Source organism: Triticum dicoccoides, chromosome 4A (genome assembly GCF_002162155.2).
Source record: "Triticum dicoccoides isolate Atlit2015 ecotype Zavitan chromosome 4A, WEW_v2.0, whole genome shotgun sequence".
In the NCBI taxonomy this organism is placed as follows: domain Eukaryota; kingdom Viridiplantae; phylum Streptophyta; class Magnoliopsida; order Poales; family Poaceae; genus Triticum; species Triticum dicoccoides.
In genome coordinates, this window is record NC_041386.1 from 112,842,994 (window position 1) to 112,857,312 (window position 14,319).

Genomic DNA, 14,319 nt, shown 5'->3' on the forward strand with positions numbered 1-14,319 from the left:
CCTCTGTCGGTGTGCTCGCAGCGCCCGCTCATGCCCGCCCACTCCTCGACGCGCCCCGCAACCGCCGCCCGCATGTCCCGCGGGCCCCTGCTTGCTGCTGTGCGCCCCTCCTCTCGCCTGCGCTGCTGCCGCCGTTCGCCGTCCGCGCCCACCGCAAGGCCTCGCTCCCCGGTCTCTGCAGCCACACGCGTCACTGCCTCCTTCCCTGGCTGCCGGCGAACTGCCGTGCCGGCCGCTTCCGCCGCTACCTCGTCGCAGCCCCCGGCGCCCCAGCGCCTCCTTTGGCTCGGGCCTGCGCCCAAACGGACTGACGCCCGCAGCGCCCCTGCGCCCGAATCGCCCAGCACCCATTTGGCCCTATGGGCCACTGACTAGGGGGTCCCACCCCCCAAAACATTTTTAAAAAAAGATAAATAAATAAAAATATTATTTAATCAATTAATTAACTTAATTGATTCTATTTAAATTAACTAATTATGGTTAATTAACCTGATAACTAATTAACCTAACTAACTATTGTTAATTAGCTAAACAGTCCCTGACAGGTGGGACCCACCTGTCAGGTTGACCAGGTCAACAGTCAACGTTGACTGCTGACGTCATGCTGATGTCAGCAAGCACTATTCTGGATAATGTTAATTAAATAATAATTAATAAACTAGAAAATGATTTAAAACTTTAAAAATTATTATAAATTAAACCGTAGCTCAGATGAAAATACTTTCTACATGAAAGTTGCTCAGAACAACGAGACGAATCCAGATACGCAGCCCGTTTGTCCCCCGCGCATCCGTAGCATAGCAAACACGCAACTTTCCCCCTCTGATTCATTTGTCCGAAAACGCGAAACACCGGGGATATTTTCCCGAATGTTTCCCCCCTTCACCGGTACCACTTCATACCGCGTTAGGGCACCCCTAGCACCGCTACTTGTCTTGTCATGCATCATTATGCATCTGTTTGCATTATATTCATTGTTTCTTCCCCCTCTTCTCTCCGATAGACTACGAGACTGACGTCCCTGCTACCCAGTACGACTACGGTGTTGACGACCCCTCTCTCTTGCCAGAGCAACCAGGCAAGCCCCCTCCCTTGATCACCAGATATCGCCTACTCTCCTCTATACTGCTTGCATTAGAGTAGTGTATCATGTTACTGCTTTTTGTTAATCCTATTCTGTTGCATAGCCTGTCATTCTTCTACAGCTGTTGATACCTTACCTGCAATCCTAAATGCTTAATATAGGATGCTAGTTTACCATCAGTGGTCCTATATTCTTGTCCTTCCGCCATGCTATACTACTGGGCCGTGATCACTTCGGGAGGTGATAACGGGCATATGTTATATACTTATACTGTTACATTACTTATGATACTGTCCGGAGATGGGGGCTGAAGGGGCAGGTGGCTCCATCCCGATAGAGGTGGGCCTGGGTTCCCGACGGCCCCCGACTGTTACTTTGTGGCGGAGCGATAAGGCAGGTGGAGACCACCTAGGAGAGAGGTGGGCCTGGCCCTGGTCGGCGTTCGCGGATACTAAACACGCTTAACGAGATCTTGGTATTTGATCTGAGTCTGGCTACTGGCCTATACGCACTAACCATCTACGCGGGGACAGTTATGGGCACTCGACGTCGTGGTATTAGCCGAAGCCTTCGTGACGTCAGCGACTGAGCGGCGCGCGCCGGGTTGGACTGGAACGCCTACTCTTGTATAAGGGAGGATAGGTCTGCTCACCGGCCGCGTACGCAACGTGCAGGTGTGCAATGGGCGATGGGCCCAGACCCCTGCGCCAGAGGATTTAGACCGGCGTGCTGACCTCTCTGTTGTGCCTAGGTAGGGCTGCGACGTGTTGCTCTTCCGAGGCTGGGCATGACCCAGAAAAGTGTGTCTGGACAAAGGGGATCGAGCGTGTTGGGAAATGTGGTGCACCCCTGCAGGGAAGTTAATCTATTCGAATAGCCATGATCTTCGGTAACATGATGACTTGGAGTTGTACCTTGACCTTATGACAAGTAGAACCGGATACTTAATAAAACACACCCTTCCAAGTGCCAGATACAACCGATGATCGCTCTCTCACAGGGCAACGAGGGGAGGATCATCGGTTAGGATTATGCTATGCGATGCTACTTGGTGAACATACCATCTACTCTCTTCTTCTGCTGCAAGAGGGAGGTTACCAGAAGCGTAGTCTTTGAAAGGACTAGCTATCCCCCTCTTATTTCGGCATTCTGCAGTTCAGTCCACATATAATACCCTTAATCCATTTGATACCAATGCGTACATATGTAGTGTAGCTCCTTGCTTGCGAGTACTTTGGATGAGTACTCACGGTTGCATTGCTCCCTCTTTTCCCCCTTTCTATACCCGATTGCTGCGACCAGACGATGGAGCCCAGGAGCCAGACGCCACCGTCGACGATGACTACTACTACTCGGGAGGTGCCTACTACTACGTGCAGCCCACTGACGATGACTAGGAGTAGTTTAGGAGGATTCCAGGTAGGAGGCCTGCGCCTCTTTCGATCTGTATCCCAGTTTGTGCTAGCCTTCTTAAGGCAAACTTGTTTAACTTATGTCTGTACTCAGATATTATGGCTTCCGCTGACTCGTCTATGATCGAGCTCTTGTATTCGAGCCCTCGAGGCCCCTGGCTTGTAATATGATGCTTGTATGACTTATTTTATTTGTAGAGTTGTGTTGTGATATCTTCCCGTGAGTCCCTGATCTTGATCGTACACATTTGCGTGTATGATTAGTGTACGATTGAATCGGGGGCGTCACATGAAGCACAAGACTAAGAGATAATAGCATAATAGCATTATAACCGTACATTTTCTTGTGGTTTGACTTAATCTCACCATGCTTCTTTGCATCCTGTGATCTTCCAATTGTTGTGAATCGAACACCCAGATTGGCAGAAATCCTGTGTTTTTAAATTCTCTATTTTGCACGTGCATTCCTATCCTATTCCTGTCTATTTACTATCCCTGCATTGTTGTAATCCTCCAATTCAAATGAGCCCTTACAGAATTACTTCTCTTATAGATAGTTGTCAAAGAAAACCTTGTGTGGTTTGTCCCGCTCCTGCTGCGCCGTCGTCCACCCTAGCTCAGCTGCTCCAATGACAGAAGGGTCCAGCACATCAGGGATCCGGCCTCCAGACTGTCTTCCCCGCCGCTGGTAGCCATGAAAACTGCACTACCATCATCAACCGAGCAGATGACCTCGAGGACTACACGGGTCCGTAAGAGAGGTCGCACTCTTTCGTGTCTGCTTACGTTATGCATCGCTTAATATTACATGCTACTTTATCATCATGTTCACCGATTAGACTCTGAGTCAGCTCCAAACTAATGGTCAAACTTGAGTTTTTAAATGGTTGTGGGGTACATATTGGGGCTGCTATCAATAGTATCTATCTACTATCTGGTTAATCTCCGGTGTCTACTATGAGTTTCATGTTGGGTGGGAAACAAATAGTAAAGAAGCCATTGTCTGTATTTTTTAACTGAAGCCATTATCTGCCTGCTATTATTGGTTTTGGGTCTATCCACAGGTTTCTACCATCACTCTGGATTTCTGCATGCACTCCTTACATAATCTCACTATGTTTTATTCCTATGCATGACAGTTATTGGAAACAATGGAACTGAACATGTCGAGCAAAAGAGACGAGCCTTGTGTGTCAATAAAATTTCATGCAGATGTCGCTCCATGGTAGGCGCAAAGGCAGCCCCCCTCCATGCATTTTGGATTGTAATCGAGAGGAAGATATCTGTTTTGGGGGGATTCAGAAGGAGAAGACAACTCCTATTTACCCCCTGAGGTCTTCGCTCTAACTTGGCATGCTGATGTTGGTTATATCATGCATATGGTGTCTTGCATTGCTTACTTTATACATCAAATATGTCATCTGCTTAGTTTAGACATCCTTTGTGTGAATGCCATCTGTTTAGTTTATTCATCGTTTATGTGAATTATGCAACGCCATCTTGTTTAGCCAGGCATCATATATGTGAATTTTGCAATGCCATCCTGCTTAGCCAGTCATCTTATATGTAAATTATATCAGGCCATCCTTTTTTCGTTACATATTACATTTGTCAACAATGTTATTACATTCAACTACTCTTCGTGTGCATCAGGCATTTGACACGGTGATGGCAAATTCTGGAGTGAAAACAAGGTCTTCAGAGCAGACTATGCTATTTGACGAAGCACATATCTCGCTGGTTACAGATAGCTCCTCAGAGGAGGATTCAGAGATAGATGACCAGTCCTATCCCCCCCCCCCCGAGGTGTATGCTCTAACTTGGCAGGGTTATGTTGCTCATATCATGCGTATGGTGTCTCGCATTGCTATGTCATTTCATTAGTTTAGACATGCTTTGTGTGAATGCCACCTGTTCAGTGTCTAATTACCATATATGTGAATTATGCATTGCCATCTTGTTGCAAGACATTATATATGTGAATTATACAATGCTATCTTGTTGCAAAGGCATTATATATGTGAATTATGCAATCCCATGCTGTTTAGCCAATCATCATGTATGTGAATTATATCATGCTATCTTGTATTACGTGTTCCATTTGGAGACAACGTTTGTATATTCAACTACTCTTCCTGTGCATCAGCCATTTGAAGCGGTGATGGAAGTATCCGGAATAAAAACAAGGTATTCAGAGCAGACAATGCTACCTGCTGAAGCAGACATCTTGCTGGTTACAGAGAGCTCCTCGGAGGAGGATTCAGAGACTGATGACTAGTCATATTTTCCCCCTGAGGTCTATGCTCAAACTTGGCAGGGTTATACTACCCATGTCATGCATGTTGTCTTGCATTGCTTAGTTTTTACATCATATATGGATTGCCATCTGCTTACTTGCTTACTATATAAATCATATATTTGAATTATATCATGCCATCATGTTTACATAGTACATACACATCATCTATCTGAATTATGGCATGGCAACCCATTTAATAAAGACATCATATAGTTATATCATCTCATCCTGCTTAGTGTTTACAGTCATCATATTTTGAATTATGGCATTCTATCCGTGAATGTATGTGAATTATGGCATGCCAACCTATTTAATAAACACATTATATAGTTATGTCATGTCATCCTGTTTACATAGTCTCATATTTTGAACTATGTCTTTCCATCTTTTTTAGTTAGCCATCATAATGTGAAATTGTGTCATGCTATCCTGTTTAGTTAGCCATCATATATGTGAAATTGTGTCATGCTATCCTGTTTGGTTAGACGACATAAATATGAATTATTTCGTGCCCTCTTTTATTCCCCACTATCCATTGCACCTGTCTATCATACAATGTCTATACTTTCAATTACTTTTCTTGTTTATCAGCCATTTGAATTGGAGAGCGTGATGGCAGTATCTAAGGGAGTAACAACACGGTCTTCAGAAAACATAGTGCTACCAGTTGATGCAGATAGAACCACAGTTGTACTTGCCCAAGGACCAGATCCACCACACATAACCCAGACTCTCGTAGATTGTACCCCTACCCAGTTGGACAGAGAACCAGCTACACCCCTTCTAACCCCAACCCCGGCAGATAGTAACCCAGTTCTAGTTGACACAGCACCATCTCCACCACAGAGCACCCAAACACGAGCAGTTAGTAAGGGAACTACAGTGCCCAAAGCACGAGGACCACCACTCCGAATCCCAACTCAACGCTTAAAGGAGAAGAAGATTTGTTCTTAGGTCAGGTTCTGTAGCTATGGTTCATACTCCTTTGCTCTTGCATGACTGTATTTACTCATACCAACTATTTTCAAATTTGAAGGATGGAATTGAAACTCCAATGGCGCAGCAGGTATGTTTTAAACTTGTTTCTTTAACTGGTTTGCTGTTGTAACCTGCTCTATGTTGATTTCAGTTTCAATTGAATAAACAGTTATGTTCTCATGTCACGCACATTACAAGTGTTGTTATTGCTCTATAGTTACCCACACTTATATTCTGTCTATTCTGCTTTGTCTTGAACAAATATTATTTGAACTGTGTCTCTATCTTGATTTGGCAACAAAAACTAGAATGGTATAGACCATAAAGTGACCATGGTACATAGATATATGTTTGTTTCATGCTGTTACCTGTCCACTTTACTACTGAACTCATTTACCAAAATGAGTTTCATATACAACATGGTAAACATGTGATGTGTCTGCTTGTTTCCCTTTTAGAATGCAGACAAAATATTGGAGAACAGTACCGCGTTATCCAATGGTAAAGGAAGTAATGCATATAAGGTTCAAGATAGTGAGACATCCCTGTTGGTCTCCAAGAAAGCTGATAAAAACTATCTTGACGATAGTGAGGGAACCCAAAAGTACTGTCTTGATGTAGTGTTCGAGTTACTGGCCACTACTACTGGCACAAGCTCTTCGAACTCGCTGCCTGAATCAGTTCATCTTCTTGAGTCTCAACATCAAGTTGAAAGACATCGATCAGATGTGCTGCGACAGGAAGTTGAAGGACTGAGGAAGTCCCTGCAGAATTCAGATGCATATTTTCTGGTGCAACAGCAAGCGCTGGAGGATTTAAGCGCCAAACAAGAGAAAGTTAATAAGCTTGCCAAGCATCTTGCCAGCATTATGGGTACCCAGGATAATGTTTCTTGAGATCTTCTGAAGTGGTTTCAGTTCTAGATTTGTTTTGCTGTGGCGTTTATTTGCGCTGGTCACCAACTTTGACAACCAGTGTATATGATATGCTGCTTTGTTCCCTATATTTGCACTGGTGGCGAACTTTGATGCCCAATGGATGTAATATGTGTAATAGCCGTGATAGCCTAGTGTTAGTTGCTTGCTTATTTATTTCCTTGTTGTCTTGTTTATTTGTTTGCTTGTAGTCATTGCAGTTCTTTTTCCGCGGTTAGCTAGTGGCTGCAATAACCTATTTTTTAAAACTAGGCCACAATAACCATGGGCTAATATTTACTGTAGTGACACTGGGCCTCCTACTGGCCGTAGAAATAGTGGCCCATCTACGGGCCGTAGAAACAATGGGCCTTCTACGGGCCGTAGAAACAATGGGCCTTCTGCGGGCCGTATTATCAATGGGCCTTATACGGGCCGTATAATCGATTGGCCAAACATGGGCCAAACAGACCGCATTATGGCCGTAAACATGCTAGAGTTGGAATCGTCCGTTCATGGGCCGACCATAACGGGCCATCGTTAATAGGCCATAGTTGATGATGCTATGAAATCGGCCCAACGTATTAACGGACCACAAACAGGCCGACTGTAACCACGGGCTGAATTTGGCCCACAAGCAGAAAATGACGGTAACGGGCCGTAAGTAAACGAATGCTGGAAATGAGCCCAAGAATAAATGGGCTCTGAGAAGGCCGAAAGATAACATGGGCTGGAAACGGCCCAATGGAATAACAGGCTGTTAATGGGTATAAAGTGACACACTGTTCATTACGGACCAGTTTCACCACGGGCCGTTAATGGGTGTAAAGTGATACACTGTTCATTACGGCCCAGTTTCACCATGGGCCGTTAGTAGGCCAAGAGTTACATAGGGCCTCATATGGGCCGAAAGACCTCATGGGCCATACATGGGCCAGAAGTGAAAACGGGATGGAATCATATTGGATGGCCCAAATGACGCTACTGGGCCTAATTCTGATAGGGTGTAACGGGCCTTGGGTTAGCGGGCTGTAAATGGGCTATATTCGAACAGGACGTTAACAGGCTTTCCATGGGCCGGCCCGCCAGCTTTTGACCAAGTCAAACGGGCCGGCCTTTTCACAGGAATGGGCCTCTGTTGGGCCGTGCCACATGTCGACGTATGATAGGCGCCTTCCGTCCAATGAGTGGTTGACATCTGTCCCAATGATGAGCCGACACGTGTTTCCTCCAGCCAATGATGATTTTACACGTGGAAAATCCCCATTGGTCGGGGCTGTTAACGGGTTATCAGATCCAAAACCTGACCCGATAGCTTAACGGCGTTCCGTTACGGTGGATGCCACGTGTCGGTCACCATTGACGAAAGCACTTCTGTGACACGCGATTTATCATCATGGAAGTGGACACTTCCGTGATAATAATTTTGGTAATGTCATGGAACACTTCTACGACAGCACAGGTATGACTATCTCGATTCTATCATAAATTTGTCATGGATGTACATGCATGACAAAAAAAGCGACCTACTGTGACAAACACGTATCATCATGGAAGTGTATTTTTTTAGTGAAGGCCAATGTCGTAGCCGACGCTTTGAGTCGGAAGAGCTATGCTAACACCCTAGTGAGCACGGGAGTGCCGAAGGAGTTAGCAGAGGATCTCAGGGAACTTCGATTGGAGATTGTTCCTAGAGGTTTTGTTGCAACCATGGAGGTTCAGTCTACATTGTTAGGAAAGATTCGAGAAGCTCAGAAGGAGGACAAAGAGATTGCCGAGATAAAAGAGAGAATGAGCGAAGGAAAGGCCAAAGGTTTTCATGAGGATGAGCACGACACCTTATGGTTTGAGGACCGTGTTTATGTGCCCAATAACATAGAGATCGGGAAGTTAATACTTCAAGAGGCTCATGACTCACCATACTCAATACACCCCGGAAACACCAAGATGTATTTGTTGAAGGAACGTTTCTGGTGAACTGGTATGAAGAAGGATATTACCGAGTATGTAGCCGTATGTGATGTATGTCAGAGAGTGAAGGCTGAGCATCAAAAGCCAGCAGGATTGTTACAGCCTATGCCGATACCTGAATGGAAGTGGGATAAACTTGGCATGGATTTTATCACCGGATTACCCATGACCAAATCAGGATCCGATTCTATATGGGTAGTTGTTGACCGCTTGACCAAAGTAGCTCACTTTATCCCAGTGAAAACCACCTATACAAGTGTGAAGTTGGCCAAGATATATATGACCAAGATCGTATGTCTGCATGGAGTTCCGAGGACCATTGTATCAGATAGAGGGACAAATTTTACTTCAAAGTTTTGGCATCAGTTGCACCAAACTTTGGGAACAAGGCTGGAATTCAGTACAACTTTTCACCCGCACACAGATGGACAGACCGAGAGAGTCAACCAGATTCTGGAGGATATGTTGAGGGTCTGTGCGCTAGATTATGGATCTAGTTGGGATGACAATTTGCCCTACACGGAGTTCTCATACAACAACAGCTACCAAGCCAGTTTGAAGATGGCACCATTCGAAGCCCTGTATGGACGAAGGTGCAGAACACCGTTGATGTGGGATGAAGTCGGAGACCGACAATTGTTTGGACCAGATCTGATCAAAGAGTCTAAAGAGAAGGTTAAGTTGATTTGACATAGACTGAAGATAGCTCAGTCCAGGCAGAAGAGTTATGCAGATTCGAAACGCAAGGAAATAACCTATGAAATTGGAGATAGAGCATATCTGCGAGTGTCACCCCTGCGAGGAGTGAAACGTTTTGGAGTTAAGGGAAAGTTAGTCCCGAGATTTGTAGGGCCGTATCGAATTTTAGAACGTATGTGAGAAGTTGCCTACAAGTTGGAGTTACCTGAAGGACTGTCAGGAGTTCATGATGTATTTCATGTTTCACAGCTGAAGAAGTGTCATGCTGAGATGGCCGATATACCGTTAAGAGATACAGTACCCTTGGAGGTGATTCAGTTGGACAGTGATTTGACCTATGAGGAGAAGCCAGTCAGGATTCTCGAATTTGCCAGCCGAGTCAGCCGCAACAAGGTTATCAAGTTTTGCAAAGTTCAGTGGAGCCACCATACCGAGGATGAAGCCACCTGAGAACGAGAGGATGATCTTCATAAAGACCACCCACACCTATTCTCTAGCCAACCCGAATCTCCAGGGCGAGATTCATCTTAAGGGGGTAGGTTTGTAACATCCCAAATTTTCAATTTGGAATGTTATACATAGATCATCCATGCATATCATATTTTATTGCATTTTTAGAATTTTATTTTATTTTCTAGGATTTTTTTAGTTTCGGCGGAATTATTTAAAAAAAGAAGTTTTAGCGCCCGACTGGGCCAAAGCCCAGCCGAGCCGGCCCGCTACCCCGCGCCGCCGTCTCCCTCCAGGAGACCGACACCGCCGCCGCCTCGGACCAGGAGTCCGGCTGGGACTCCTCCTCCCAGCCACCTTGCCCCTCCTCCAAGCCGCAACCCCCCTCCTTAAATACCCCCCAACCCCGCCGCCACCACCACCCAACCGCGCCGCTGCAGCCCGCCCAACCGCAGCGCCGCCGTCGCCGCTTTTGCCGCACCTCGCCGCCGCCGCCCGTCGCCACGCCGTCGCTGCCGCAGCCCCGCCGCGCCAGAGGTAACGCTGCCGCTGCCGCCACCGGTTTAAAAAAAACCGCTCCGGTTTTTTTATAAACCCTAATTCGTCTTTTTTAGATTGCTTCACCGGTTTTTCTCAGTTTAGTTACTTTGCGGACGTTTGTCCGTACGTTTGTTTTAAGGAAACGGTGTTCACTCATTAGCGGCAGACAACGAACGTTCGTTCGTTAGCCTGTTCGCTAGTTTTCTTTTTCTCGGATTTTCCGCGATTATTTTCAATCGCGATTCCTGATCCGATTTTTGTTTTAGTTCATCTTTTCGCTCGTTTGTCGGAATCAGGTGATTCAAGTGCCTAGATCTTCGTATCGGAACCCTCTTTATGTTTAACCAACTTGAACAATCTTTTGCTACTGTAAAATTTGACCTTAGTCCAAATTAGTAAACGGATCTTGTTTCGTTCGCAGTTTGAGTTTCGTTGCTTCATTTGATTTGATTCTTTTCGCAAACCGGAGTTCTTAAGTTGAACTTTCTGGTTAGATCTTCTTATTTGAGATTTACCCATGTTTCTTTGCTTGATTGCTTATGTATGCTTTTGTTTGTTTGCGATAGAACACCCGGAGTGCGAAGCGTGCTACTACGAATCCCTAGGTTTTGCGGATCATCAGCAAGGCAAGCAACACTTTGATCATACCCCTTTATCACCCAGTTTTTATGCATTAGTTCCAGTCCTCAAACATTGCATGGTTAGGATGTGTTTAACATGTGGGTTGGGAAGTAGTTGATGAGGTAGAACCTATTGCCCTGTTATATTCAAACCCTTGGGAGTTGCTTCTACGTATTGCTTATATTGCTATGTTATGCTCGTAGACGTGGTGGGTGAGTGAAATCCATGACAGATGTGACATTGTTAATTAATGGTTCAACTTAAGGTGGCAACTTGAATACACATCTGGGTGGATTGTTTGTTGGGCACCTGGGGAATCCAGTGTTGTCCTAGGATATCCCGGAGTACCCGTGTGATAATCCTATGGTCCGCCACCCAGGCTCAAAGGGAACTGAGATATTTTCATGCTAGAAACTTCTGTGTGCAACCACAAGCTATTATGGGCTCTAGCATAGTTGAGTAAGTTGTGTGAAGCTTCCGAAGAGGTGGATCAGCAGGTAGTGGGATGTAGGTTGGTATGGTCTGCCCGGAGTAAGGAGTTAATGCTTCTGAAAGACTGTGTCTTGGTCATCCGTTTCTCCAACACCCTGTAGTGCGAGAAATCCAACGAAGGAGATCGAGTCTTGTGGGGAAAAGTGTGCAAACCTCTGCAGAGTGTATAAACTAATCATGGTTAGCCGTGTCCCTGGTTATGGACATCTTGAGTATCTAGTACTTGGAGTATTATAAATATCTCATCACTCTAAACTAATATTGTTGGGTTGTTAATTACTTTAATTGGGGTTGAGTTGGAGGAACCTTCTCAATGATGTTTCAACTACCATGATAGTTAAATAAAATCTATTCCTTTGTTGTAAGGAAAAATTGGCTTTTCTCAAAAACTATAACCATAGAGCTTTCCACCAGCCAAATATGCATGTAGTGAAAGCATTATTCTGTTCTTGCTCTACTATGTTATCTAGCCAGCATATTCCATGTGCTGACCCATTTTCGGGCTGCAAGGTATTATGTTGCAGACTTTTCAAACAAGGAGTAAGGTTCGTTAGGTCGTTGTCGTGCAGCTCCACTATACCGTTGGAGATGATGGACTCACTTTATCTTCCAAGCCTTCAACTGTTATCGTATTAGATGGCCTTAAGCCATATTTATTGTAATAAGTTCTCTTTTGAGACATTCAATGTAATAAGTGTGTGATGGCTACTCTATTATAAATCCTCGAGTATTGTGTGTGTCAGCATTACCGATCCAGGGATGACACTGAAGCACAGAGACTTGGGCATTTGAGGTCGGGTCACTACAAGTTTCTTGGACCAATTCTTTCTAGATCTATTAATAGTCTTCTGGAAAATTAATTTAATCTCTCTATTTCTTAGTTCTACTTGACCACTAGACTATGGGTGATATGGGGATGCAATTCTATGATTAACATCATACTTAGCAAGCATTTTAAGAAAGGGACCATGAATAAAATGTGAACCACCATCAGCCATTAAATATCTAGGGACTCCAAACCTCGGAAAAATAACTTCTTTAAGCATCTTAATAGAGGTGTTTTGATCAGCGATGGAATAGCTTCTACCCACTTAGTAACATAATCAACATCAACTAAAATATGTGTATACCCATTAGAGGAAGGAAACGGTCCCATATAGTCAAAGCTCCAAACATCAAATGGTTCAATAACAAGTGAATAATTCATAGGCATTTCTTGACGTCTACTGATATTACCAATTCTTTGACATTCATCATAGGACAAGACAAACTTACGGGCATCGTTGAAGAGAGTAGGCCAATAAAAACCGGATTTCAATACCTTATGTGCAGTTCTATCTCCAGCATGGTGTCCTCCGTAAGCCTCAGAGTGACACTTGCATAGGATCTGTTCCTATTCATGCTCATGTACACGACGTCTAATAACACCATCTACTCCTTCTTTATAAAGGTGTGGGTCATCCCAGAAGTAATGTCTTAAATCATAGAAAAACTCTTTCTTTTGCTGGTATGTGAAACAAGGTGGTATAAATTTAGCAACAATGTAATTAGCATAATCAGCATACCATGGAGCAGTACGAGAAGCATTTATGACAGCTAATTGTTCATCAGGACAACTCTCATCAATTGGTAGTGGGTCATCAAGAACATTCTCTAACCTAGACAAGTTGTCTGCAACGGGGTTCTCAGTTCCCTTTCTATCAATAATATGCAAATCAAATTCTTTTAGTAGGAGAACCCATCTAATAAGTCTAGGTTTAGCATCTTTCTTTTCGATAAGATATTTAATAGCAGCAAGATTAGTGTGAACAGTTACTTTAGAATAAGGTCTGAACTTATCACAAGCAAACACAACTGCTAAAAATTCCTTTTCAGTAGTAGCATAATTCCTCTGGGCACTGTCTAGAGTTTTACTAGCATATTGGATAACATTTAATTTCTTATCAACTCTTTGTCCTAGAACAGCACCTACAGCATAATCACTAGCATCACACATAATTTCAAAGGGTAAATTCAAATCAGGAGGCTGAACAATGGGTGCAAAAATCAAGGGTTTCTTAAATATTTCAAATGCTTCTACACAATCATCATCAAAGACAAACGGAACATCTTTTTGTAAGAGATTAGTCAGGGGCCTAGAAATTTTTGAGAAGTCTTTAATGAACCTCCTATAAAAACCAGGATGACCAAGGAAACTCCTTATACCTTTAACGTCCTTTGGACACGACATCTTTTCAATAGCATCTACTTTAGCTTTATCAACTTCAATACCTCTTTCAGAAATTTTATGCCCCGAGACAATACCTTCATTAACCATAAAGTGGCACTTCTCCCAATTCAAGACAAGATTAGTTTCTTCACATCTCTGCAAAATTCGATCAAGGTTGCTTAAGCAATCATCAAAAGAAGTTCCCTATACGGAGAAATCATACATGAAAACCTCAACAATATTTTCACAAAAGTCAGAGAATATAGCAGTCATACATCTTTGAAAGGTAGCAGGTGCATTACATAAACCAAAAGGCATGCGTCTATAAGCAAAAGTACCAAAAGGGCAAGTAATGGTGGTCTTTTCTTGATCCTCTTTTGACACAGGTATTTGAGAGAAACTAGAATAACCGTCTAGAAAGCAAAAATGTGTATGTTTGGATAATCTTTCTAGCATTTGATCAACAAAAGGTAAAGGGCAATGATCCTTTTTAGTAGCTTTTTTTAGTTTGCGGAAATCAATTACGATTCTATAACCTGTAACAATTCTTTGTGGGATCAATTCATCTTTATCATTAGGAACAGCAATAATACCTCTGTAGCTTCCCGACCTCAAACGGCCAAGTCTTTGTGCTTCAGTGTCATCCCTGG